Source organism: Eleutherodactylus coqui, chromosome 9 (genome assembly GCF_035609145.1).
Source record: "Eleutherodactylus coqui strain aEleCoq1 chromosome 9, aEleCoq1.hap1, whole genome shotgun sequence".
Lineage (NCBI taxonomy): Eukaryota > Metazoa > Chordata > Amphibia > Anura > Eleutherodactylidae > Eleutherodactylus > Eleutherodactylus coqui.
Genome location: NC_089845.1, coordinates 95,898,256 through 95,911,011, shown reverse-complemented (window position 1 = coordinate 95,911,011; position 12,756 = coordinate 95,898,256).

Here is a 12,756-nt window from a genome sequence, read left to right as displayed (position 1 = left end):
ATGTGGTCTAACTCATATTGGTCATGGATGAAAAGCATGAATGTGATTTGTAGGGATCTGTTGCCAAAGCAACATTTATTTTGCATACTTCTTATTACATTAAAGCTATACAGATGAAATGTATTATAGGACCAAACATTTCACATACTTAGGGATGACAGATCTGTTTAGTCCTAGTAATACCATAATTTCCTGGATTTACAGTTTAGGAAGGCCAGAAAATCTAATATGATTATTACGAGAATTTCTGTAGTGGAACAATTTGTAGTCACCATGGCCACATTCCTCTTGAAACAGACTGCTTTTGGAGAAAGTGCATTCTCTTGTGTCAGTCACTTATTGACTAACATGTAGTATTTCCTGTCTCTTCAGAGTTTCCCATTAAAGGTGTTATGTAGCTTTTAAAAATTGATGGCCTATCCTCAGAATAGGCCATCAATTTCTGTACTCTGAGACCCCTGCTAATTAGTTGATTCAAGGGGCCTTTTGTGAAAGCAGTAAAGCCTATTTTATGTTTGCATTTGAGTACAATCCATTGAAGTGAATGGGACAAAGTTGCAGTCCTCACAACACATGCTTCGAATTGTACAATGGCAACCTGAGTACGAACAGCATTGTGCCATGAGTCCTTCAATCAGCTGAGCAGTGGGGGCCCGGGCAGTAGACTTCCACTGATCAGATATTGATGGCCGTCAATAACACACGTCCTCCATTCCATTCACTCAGGGAAAGGCCAGACCCCCGTTCTTGGGATCATGGAGGTCCCAACAGTCGGACCCCCAATGATTTTAATCCTTTGGATAGGGGATAACTTTTAAACTTGGCACAATTGCTTAAATCTGCAAAAAAGAGGTATGTATTAAAATAAATAATGCATCCACTACAGACATCAATGTGAACAGGACCTAAGGAAAAAAACAAATTAATTTGTTCAGCAGTTTCCAATACCCCCATCCTACGCTATTGAAAGAAATTGCAAGCTCTTGCTTCTCTGTGGCTGAGAATTGATATCTGAGTCCTATTGTTCTCAGCAATAGGGGGTATCCAAAAAGCCTGTCTTCTAGATGGGTTTGAAAAGTACATAACTACACATGTCTTATTATAAATTCTTTGTTACGAGCGGTTATCCAATATAGGACATAACTAAATGCATAAAGTAAGTATTAAAGCTAATCTAAAAGCTCTATTACAATATGTAACTACTAATTAATACATGATTCAGTGCAGACGTCTTCCCGTAATACAACATAAGCAATAACAACGAATGTAAAAAATGACTATTGTCTGCAGCACACAAGGTCATACAAGGATGTTTATGGCAACGATATATGAAAAATGAATCTATACATCGCCAGCGAGAGATCTGTGCTGTCAAAAACAAAGAAAGTTTTGCTTCTACATTCCACAGACGCTCATTTGGAAATTATTAATGTCTCGGAAGATATATTAGCAGACTCGGTAGAATCAGAGTACTTGAAATCTGTATATAAAGATACTAAAGTAGATGTTTACCATTTGTGGAATACCCTGAACATTAACAATGCTTTATGTAATAAGTTAACAGCAAGACAAATGTTTAGAGTAGTGGTGGTCAACCTACCAAATGACTCCACCTGAGGGCAGTGCTTTGCATTCCATGTTCAAATTACAGCAGAGCAGTGGGCAAAAGTGCACCACGACTGGGTGGGTAACTGGATCTGATGGAAATTAAGGGTCCTATAGTAAAGACACTGCAGATGCAGACCTGAGTTGTCCTCTTCTGCCAAATTGTTAACAATTCAGTTCAGTTATTTTTATGTTTATTTAATTCCAAAAAGTTTCCAAAGGCCAAAAAAGTAATGGCTACCATTAATCTCTTAAGGGGCATTCACATCACATTCTACTTTATGTCCCAATTTGCATGTAACTTCTCAAAAAACAGGATTCTGCAGGAGCCATGAACAGAACCATAGGCTCTCCACTACATTACATTCTGTAGGTTGCTGGACAAAATAGTGTAGTCAATTATGCTATTTGATCGGCTAAAAGCCTAGTCAAACAGTGACTATATTGGTCTTCATTGAGTATTGACAGCCTATGGTTTTGCTCCATGTTCCGTCTGATTCCTGGTTTTGGGAATTCAGATGTAGCCTAGGACAGAACCCAGGGACACAGAGGGAAAAGTGATGTGAAAGCTCTGTTAGGGTTGGTCCCTTTGCTCTCAGGCTGCAGAATAGTAGCAGAGCCAACCACAGTTATTTTTATATTTATTCGATTCCTAAAAGGTTTTAAAAGTCAAAACAGGAAATGGTAACCACAAATCAATTGGGGGATATTCACATCACATTTCCCTCTACATGCTGGGTTCTATCTAAACCTTCAAAAATGGGATTCAGATGTAAGGCCAAACAGAACCATTGGCTGTCATTAACCTAACAGAGACCAATAAAGTCTCAGTTTGACTAGGTAATATTAGTTTTTGGCATTTTTTGCAGACATAATAGTATAGTCAACTATGCTATTCTGTCCGGAAACTTAGTCAAACAGAGACTGTTTTAGGGATTCAGACATAATTTTTGGATGAAACATGGAGACGTAGAGTGAAATGTGATGTGAATGTTCCATTAGAGTTGGTCCCTCAGCTTTCAGACTCCAGAATGGTAACTGAGCCAACCACGATTATTTTAATGCTTCTTCAATTCCAAAAAGGTTTTCAGAAGTCAAAGCAGATAATGGTCATCATTATTAATCTCTCACATATTAGAATCACATTTCACTCTATGTTCCTGGTTCTATCTAAATTCTCAAAAATTGGATTCAGATAGAAGCCTGAACAGAACCATAGGCAGTCATTAGTCTAAGAGAGACAAATAAGGTCACTGCTTGACTAGGTTACGTTAGTTTTTGGCATTTGTCCCAGGTCAGAATAGTGTAGTTGACTAAGTTTATTCTGTTCAAAAACCTAGTCAAACAGAGACCTTATTGGTCTTTGTTTCATCTAATCACAGCCCATGGTTCTGTTTGGTTTTTCATCTAATTCCTGGTTTTGGGCATTTAGATGTAACCACAATATGGAGCCTGGAGATGTAGAGGGAAATGTGATGTAAATGCTCCCTTTGAGTTGGTCACCCAGCTTTCAGACACTAGAATGGTAACAGAACCAACCACATCTACTTTTATGTTTCTTTGATTTCAAAAATTTCTAAAGGTCAAAACAGGAAATGGTTGCCATTAATCTCCTAGTTGGCATTTTCATCACATTTCACTATACATTCCTCAAAATCGGGGTTTAGATGGAACCCAAGCAGAACCATAGGCAGTCATTAAGGTTACTTTGCAGCACCAGTTTCCTAGGTTCAAATCCAACCAACGATGACATCTTAATAGAGTTTGCATTTTCTCCTTATGCTTGCATGGGTTTCCTTCAAGTAGATTTGGTTTCCATACTTCAAAAATATATGAATGGATTCCCATAACTATAGACTTCAATGTCTGTGTCTCAAAAAGGGAAATATGATTATGAGTATCCTTGGTGACAGGGACTGATGTGAATGGTGGCAATCTCTAATACAGTGCTGTAGAATATGTTGAAGCCATGCAAGCAACAGTAAAAAAAATAAAATCAGATTTCATTAAGACAAGTAGAAGAACAGCCAAGAATTAGGGCCCAATATACAGAACGCTGCACATTGTTATAATGATCACTGGCCATGGGAACATGATAAGAGACACAAGGTCAACAGGTTAAGTTTGCAACTGTTCCATAAGTGTTTATATAGTAGAAAGTTGTGTCACATATAATCAGAAATATGAGCTCTTCAATACAACGCTTTAAACAAAGGCAACATTCTTGGGTTAGTAATCTGGTCATCCTCAGACCACCTATGGGCTACACGCAAAATCTCTTGGAGACCTTCATTCCCTTTCAGTATGAAGAGCCAAGGATTAAATTAATACAGAAAGACTTTCCAACATGTTATCAACTCTGAGTGTATGATAACAGGCAATTTTGAGTCCTTTGTTATCTCCCTCTACGTGCCGTGATTCTCATCCAATCACCAGCTATTGTTGTATGGCTGGGATTTGAATGCTATGATCTGCTTTGCTTAGCTTAGTGCAGTTACCATAGAGGCTAAATTTAAGGGCAAGTCCAGAATTATAAACAGCGAATTAGGTTTACTTGGAAACTTTAAAATCTTTCCACTGTTTGTAAAAAAAATACTGATACTTGATTGCATCCATCTGGCCTTTCACTTGCTGTGGGTTTCCAGTGCGAGAAGAAGTAAAGCAGCCCCGGAGCATCACCGAGCCACCACCATGCTTCACTGTAGGAATGGTGTTCTTTTCCACATGGTGTTGAAAATGGTGTTCTCCTTTCTTCCTCCTCCAGTCATACTTCTGATGCATAGGCCAGAAAAGTTCCAGTTTTGTTTCATCACCTCACAGAACAGAATCTAAAAACTTATGTGGCTTATATAGTTTTGAACATATGGGTACATATTTTTCTTGTGCTTCTTGGTCAGTAAAGGTGTACATCTTGGAGTTTGGGCAGGAAGAGTTTCAGCGTTTAGTATGCACTGTACTGTGCAAATGGAAACCTCTGTGCCTGCTGCCACTAGATCTTGCTGTAGGTCTTTTGCAGTCTCTCAAGGGTTTTTGACCATCCGTATCCTCAGGAATCTGGTGGCAGCCAGTGATAGCTACCTCTTCCAGCCATGTCCAGGTAGTGCAGCCTGTACTAGTGTAATATGTCTCCACCAGAATAATGGGTGGAGATGTGGGTTAGCAGTTCTGAGTGTAAGGAAACTCCCCCAGCTGCTGATTGGCTGCCATAGATGTGGCCCCCTGAGCTCGGGTTCCTGGAAGCTGCTCCAGCTTTCCCCTCCCGCTGGCAAGGAACACATAGAGGTGGAAGCAGCTACAGCTGTAGCATTGCAGAAGCTCCTGCTCCATGCAGCTTATGAGTGGCAAGCTACTGGAAGTGGCTCCGGCAGTACAGTAGTGGCCGCTACTGGTCCTGGCATCCAGCTGATGGTCGACTTACGAGCAGCTCTAGCAGTCCTGTATCGGCCACTAAAGCACCTGGCCGGCGAAATCGTGGAAGCGGCACCGCCACTGCGAGCACTCCAGCTTCTGGCAAGGCAGCTCAACTAAACGGCTCCGGTAGCCCCGCTGCAGCCCTGGCCGGCAAGCTCCTGGAAGCCGCTCTTGCAGTGGCTGTCCTTCAGGAAGGAGAGGGAGCACTTAGCCAACAGTGGCTACTGTGGACATCTCCTCCAGCCACAGAACTCCCACAGCAAGAAATACACTCACACACCGCAGGAAAGCTCCGGATCCTCTATGCCCTCACTGCTACCAGATTAGGACTTCAGCCAATCCAGTGCTTTGGGGTGTTACCTGTCACTCTGTAGGTCTCCACCCATACTTCCGGTGTAAACAACTTGATTCGTTGCATCAGGTGTGCTTGTGACAACATTTGATGTGCAAATTTGTGATCTTATGAGAGATTCGATTCAGGGGTTGAATAATTTTTTGTGCCATACTCCCGGTAGATATGTTGCCTTGTTGATCAAGGAATGTTGAATGCCTGCACAATTTCAAAAATGGAATTTCCCATGCATCTGGCACCCACTTTTATGCCTCACAAAGATTCTGATAATTCATGTTGCCTTTCCATGAGCATGCTGGCCAGTGTTTAACTTCGCTTACAAGATGACACCTCACAACTTATAGGGCTGTATGCATCCTCAAGTTGTCACATGAAGAAACACCACTTCGCTATCAACTTACATACTGCTAAACTGATATGTCATGACTTTTGGCATGCCAGTGTGTATGTGTGTGTGTGTATGTATATATATATATATATATATATATATATATATATATATATATATATATATATATATATTGTCCGTGTATCTGTAAGACCTAAGATCTTGTAGAAGTCAACTATGAAGGTAAGAGTGTGATGAAATGTTTCTATGAATGCATACAGCGCAGCGCCATAATCGGGGCAGCAGGAGGGCCAGTACTTGGGGCAGATGTTTGAGGCTATATAACTAGATTGAGCCAATACTTGAATGCAGTTTACTTTGCCTAAGAAAACAAGGTTGAAGCAAAGCAGTCCCAGTGGTATTTCCTGTGCTTTGCTGATCACATTAACAACATAGTCGATATTTTGGACGAAGTAGTTCAACTCTCTCAAATAGCAGGTCGCCATTATTTGCCTTAGGGTCAGTTGATTCTAGTTCCAAGCTGATGATGGTAACGCTTTATCTCCGGTGACATTACTTTCTTTCTATTGAAGCCTAATTATTTAAGTAATGTGTGTAGAGTTTTCTTGACCGGTGATAAATGAGCAAAGGAACTGAAGGTCCCAAAGTAAAAACCACCCAACATTTCCTGGAAAATACAAACAAGCAATGTCCGGTGTCAGGTCTGAAATAGAAAAACCATCGGGAAGAACTCAAGTGTTTTCCTGAGAAGCACCACAAGGGGGTCTCGTCTAATAACTTTCCCTTACAATTACTTCATAGCTGCTGCAAGCTTCACATTCATCATCTGTCGTTGGGATGATTGCTGGAGGTTCAGACAAAAAAGGGATTGTCCGTCCTTGCAGAACATAAACCAAATATCCCTGCACTAGACAAACAGAACTCAGAGAATTAGAGAGGACGCTCGGAAATCACATTTCTACGTATTAACCCATTAACCTATAAACAATCACGGCTTTTATATACTCCGCTTAGTCATTTGTAGACACAATGAGATATATTTGCTAAAAGGTGTCACTTCAGTCACAGGAGATTAATGGCTTCCCAAGGGTGAAAAATGACTCGCTGCTGAGTTATTTCAGGCGGTTAGTGAATGACTTTTGTTGGGTAGTATTGGAAATGGTTAAGAGATTTGTAAACATTGACAACAAAATTGGCGTTGAGAGAGTCAAAACCTCTCAACCTTGAACAAGACCTTCTAAGGCAATATTTCCCAACTCCGGTCCTCAGGGACCCCCAACAGGTCATGTTTTCAGGATTTCCTCAGTGTTGCACAGGTGATGTAATTATTGTTGGTGCCCCAGACATTGCCACAGGTGTTCTTACTATAGGATATCCTGAAAATATGACCTGTTGGCCCTGAGTATTGGAGTTGGGAATCACTTCTCTAAGGTCTCACTCAAAGTGGACCATAGCTGGGCCCAGGTGTATTGGGACTCTTGGGCACAGGGTCAAATGGTCCACCTGTCGATATCACTCTTGGCTAGGCAAGTGTAGGGTATGTTTATCCAGAATGGCAGGTGCACTCAAAAGCCCAATTAGCCCTGATATCTAGTCATGGTGCCGGTTTTGCTGCCCCCAGCAGATTCTATGCGCGTAAAATATTTTAATAAACTTTTCAATATACTCAGTTTACCCATTCGCTGCATTCTCACCATTGGTTTCCTGAATCACCCCCTGCTGCTTCCTGGCAATGCTACGTAATGATGTCATCCATAGATGGCCATAGTTACATAATATACATAGTCAATACGGACAGGTCCTCATGTTGAGTTGTCAATAAGGCACACTGAAGGAAAGCAATTAAATGTATTTTAATATTTTTGTTTACTATTGAACACTGTTATTAAAGATAGAAAACCCAAATTGAAGAGGTGCATCGGGATGATTACTGTAGGCTGACATGTATGGCGTTAAAGGAAATGTATCACCTGTTTTTATTTTTTTTACTAATTAACACTCAATAGTGAAACATTTTCTATGTTTGTAATCTATTTTAATTTACTGATTGTAATTTTTTTATACTGTGTTGTGTACATGACTATGGTTTTGGCCATCTTGCCTTTGCTGCAGAGATAGACTTTACAGTTTGCATTTAGGAATTTACTTTACAGCAGCTTCATGAACCATTCAAAGAATAGATAGGAGGGCACCAATTAACTTCAATAGGAGACTGTTCTAGGCATGCCCTGTGACTACTGCAGGACAGGGAAGGAGGTGATCTGTGACCACCACCTATTGTAAATTGTTGATCCTGCGTTAGCTATATATATAGCCGTTACTTTTCAGTGTAATCCTACCTGTGAGGATAATGAGAGGTCTGCTGAAAAGTTTTCTCTAGAGAACAGAAAGTATCAGACTATTATTAGGCTCAGTGGCCAGTGTGAAAATTGCAAGATTTCAGGATTCTTTTTTTATAATACAGATCATGACATTGAAGATTAGAAAAATAAATAAAAATTCTTAAAAAATATATTCAACATAAAAACTTGACATACAGTTGGTCACTTTCTGATGACGCATTCCCTTTAAATAAACTTCGGCGCAGACCTTTATCTTGCCTTGTCCATCAGTTTTGGTGTTATATGATAACTTGTTGCGGCAACTTATCAGTGTTGGGTTAAGCTTTCCTACATCTGTATGTCCTATTAGGGCATCTAAACGTAATTGTGGGCAATTGTTTGCTCAGGACCCCTGGTGCCAGAAGGGAGCTGCTCTATAAGAGTGGCTCCCACTCTATGGAGTCAGGAATATCCATATATTACACAGAAGACCATGCAATCTAATAGCTGCCATGTAATGATGCATCTGCAGTTTAGGGGTGGTTGCTTGATCTGGATCCTGGGTATCAGCAGAACAGCAGATCTCCGATGGTGAGAGAAGCCAGACCCAGTGCAATTAGGTGACATAAGCACCAGGTTCATTATAAAAAGGGTATTTTTGTAATGCAACCCATTAAGAATACAGCAGTAAAGCAAAGTTTGCGCAAACCAGGAAGAAGGATATTATTATTTTACTAATGTTATATAGTGTATACATATTCCACAGCATTGTGCGAAGACTGCCATCACATGTATTAGATACAGCAATACATTGTTATCACATGGGGAAAACTCTGGAAAAACTACAAGTCAAGCATGTATTTGTGAACTGTTTCTCTACAAGACAATTTCTGCGGTTCTATATGAGAATGGTTGTATATAGGGTTTTATTACACTGAGGTTTCCCATTGACTTCAGTCTCCACAACAAGTTCTCACCTTCAGCAAGTCCCCACCACAAAGAAAACCAATGCACAACTGAGTATTAGCTTCATGCGAATGCTTATTTGCCATGTACTAAGGCCACATGTACGTTGGAACCTCTTCAGAACATATTCACCGGTTACAGAAATTGTCCACCTGTAAACTATAGATGGCCTATCCTCAGTATAGGTCATCAATAGTAGATTAGCAGGATTCTGCCACTCAGGACTCCCGCTGATCAGCTGTTCTCTGGGTGGAAGTGCTGGTGCAGAGAGATTATTTCTGTAGAAAGCAGACAGCTCCGTTTCCTCTATAGTGGCCAGGCTTGGTATTACAGGACAAGTTCCTATTGAAATGCATGGGAACTTGGTCTACAATACTAGGCCTGGCCACTATACTAGGAATGGAGCTGTCTGCTTTCTACAGAAATAATCTCTTTGCACCAGCACTTCCACCCAGAGAACAGCTGATCAGCGGGGGTCCTGAGTGGCTGAATCCTGCTAAAATCAGCTCAGTACATGAACACACAGGCATGACAACAGGTAACAGGTGGGTTTCTTGGGCAATGGACCCCCACCAATCTACTATTGATGACCTGTCCTGACGATAGGCCATCTATAGTTTACAAGTGGGCAACCCCTTTAACTTAATAGGCTTAGAAATACTTAGGGCATATTTTTTCAGTCTGTGTTTTTCACTGAATGAATACAGACAGCGTGCAGACCCATTAAATTGAATTCGTGTATTTAGATATGCAGTTTTTTACACGGACCGATGCTGAGCTCATAAAAACTTGTATATCTTACTTTGGTTTGTATTCATAGACCCAAATTGCCCATTAAAGTCTATGGGTGTGTAAGAAAGGTGCAGCAAATAAGCATGAGCATCGTGTCCAAGTCTTGATTTTTGTTCAGTCACTCTGATTTTTGTGGATTGTGACAAATTGATAACATTTGGGCCTTCTTGCTTTTTTTGTGCACAGGAAAAATGAACTTCACATGGATAAAATATAGACATAAAAGAAGCACGTATGTAACAAAAAAGCATGCAAATAAGGGAGATGGAATAAATCCTCCACAGTGCCACCTATTGAAAGGCAGCATTCCTTCAAGCCAAAGCCAGACTTTTTATACAAGCCTTGTTACAATGACTGGGAATTTCAAGCAAAGCCAGACTCCATGTACATACAGCTGTTTCAGGGTTTTAGCCCTTCATCAGTGTACAGTAGGAGTCTGGCTTTGCTAGTGAGAGGCCTGGGACGGGGGTCAGAAACGCTATCTATTCTCCTTAGGGAGAGCAACTATAAACTAAGTAAGGAGACTCAAATGGCCATGCACGCTCCTCTGGGTAATATGCAAATAAGGGAGATGGAATAAATCCTCCATGGTGCCACCTATTGAAAGGCAGCATTCCTTCAAGCCAAAGCCAGACTTTTTATACAAGCCTTGTTACAATGACTGGGAATTACAAGCAATGTGACATGCACATACATGCAGCAAAAATTGCATACGCCCATGTGAATGAACATTAAAGGGGTTGTCCCGCGCCAAAGTCGTCCTTACTGTATTTTTTGCGCATGCATGGCGGGCATATTTAAACATGCAAAAACATGCAAGCAATGCTCCCAATGGGCAGGTAAGCTAAATTAGTGTAATATGTGCTATACTCATGCTTAATACACACAAAAATAGAACATGCTTCATATTTTTTTGCGCAAACGAAATGTGCACGCAAAGTACGCTCGTGAACAAACCCATTGAAATCAATGACTCCTATTCACTGCGTATTGCACATGCAAAGATTGTGTGTGCAATACACTGCGCAAATGGCTTTGTGTGAATAAGCTCTTACTTTGCTTTTTGACCCTATGTTGACATCATTGGCCAGAAATGCGTGCGGTACATCATGCATAGAATTAACCCTTTCCAATCCAATTTGTATCCTGGTTTTCCTAGGGGGCTTACTCTTTTTCTGTCGTTATACAACGGCGCTATATGCTGGCTAAAGCCAGTACTGCATGAGGTGACACATTGGATAGGCTCCGACAGCAGAGAGGCTGGCAATATACAGTAAGAGAACCCCGACAGACGTCTTCTAACATCGGAGCCGTACAGCCTTAAATCATAATGTCTTTAGTCGTCAGACAGTGGATTGGAAAGGGTTAACTCCTGGTTACTATTATGTACAATGAAATCAATGGTAGAAATTTCCCAGAAAGTTCAGGAAAGGCAACCCTGTATCAGGACTATAGGAACTCGCCGGATACTCCTACAGTAATACTGGGAGTCACTATTCAATCATAGAGCAAGTAAGCCTCAGGGGAATGAGGATACAATTAGGTACTTTATAAGATGTGTCTTCAGCTCCCTGGACATAATGCAGGATTTACAAAGCAGCCCCCGTGTTCTGTTCACACATGTACAGGGGAATAATCCAGAAAATCTGATAATCCGGCACCTTTTTCCATCTACGAGCTGCAATATAATGTAGAATAGCGCAGGCCAAAAACAGAAGTCTGAGCTGGGGGAGCAAATCCTGATGTGCACACACAGGGGGAGATTCATGAAGCCTTTTTTGGAGTAAAAAATGTTGCAAAATTTGGCACAAGTCCAGCTTGCACAAAAAGTTTGAGACTTTTGACAGGTACGCCACATTCCCAAGAAGGGGCGTGGCTTGTCGTAAGGGACTGACCGCTCTGGACTGAAACATTTAGGCTTCATGTCCACGGGGAAAATCAGGTCCGCTGCAGATATGTAACGCAGATTTCTGCTGCGGATGCAGTGCGGATGAGCTTAAATTCCTTTTTTTTTTCCCGCACGCGTGATCCGCACTTAAATAGAGCATGTTGCGTTTTTTTTCACGCGCATGAAATTTTTAAAGCACTTTAAAATACGATCCGGGTCTATTTATCTACCCGCGGGTGGTCAATGCATTCCAATGGGAAATTTTAGATGCGAATCACGCACGCGGGTGATCCACTGCGGATTTTAAATTTTATTTTCCCTGTGGACATGAGGCCTTAAGTATAAATGGTGCCAGAATTAATTATACCAGAAATCGACCCCAGTTCCTAGCTGTATAAGGCCTCTTTCACACGAGCGTCCTTTTATTGCTCAGATAGCGGCGCTGTCTTAGCGCCACTCTCTGAGCATTTAAAAAGGTGAACGAATAGCAGCCACAAGCACATCGCGGCTGCTATTCTCGAGTAAGCTGCTCAACCTACCCTCCCTTCCCTTTGCTGGCCGGCTCCCATAGGAGTCTATTGGAGCCGCCAGAGCTGCGCCATTAAAAGATAAGACATGTCCTTCTTTTGACAGAGAGAAATCCGCACGTTTTTTTCAGCGCATCAAAAAAATTGTTCATCTGATAGAACCCATAGAAAACCATGTTTCAGGGCTCTTTCACCAAGCGTATATCGACCGCCATTTTCACAACCGGCCGCTATACACTACGATCTGAAGAGTACAAATTTGTGAGCGGGAGCACAAATCTAATGTTTATGCAACTGTTCAGAAGGCATGGGCCCCAGTGCATAGACGCCGAGGCCGCCATGCCATTGCCCCTTACCTCCTCCTTGCCAAATCACCCCCTTCCTCTTCCCCTCTGTCTGTTTACAATGGGAGGGGGCAGGGCAGAGCAAAGCTCCTTGCCCCTTGTTTGCAGCCAGCAATGGGAGGAGACGGGACAGGGCTGCACTTAGCGCCGCTCCTGTCCCACCCCCTCCCATTGCAATCAGCCGGAGGGGAAGAGAAACTA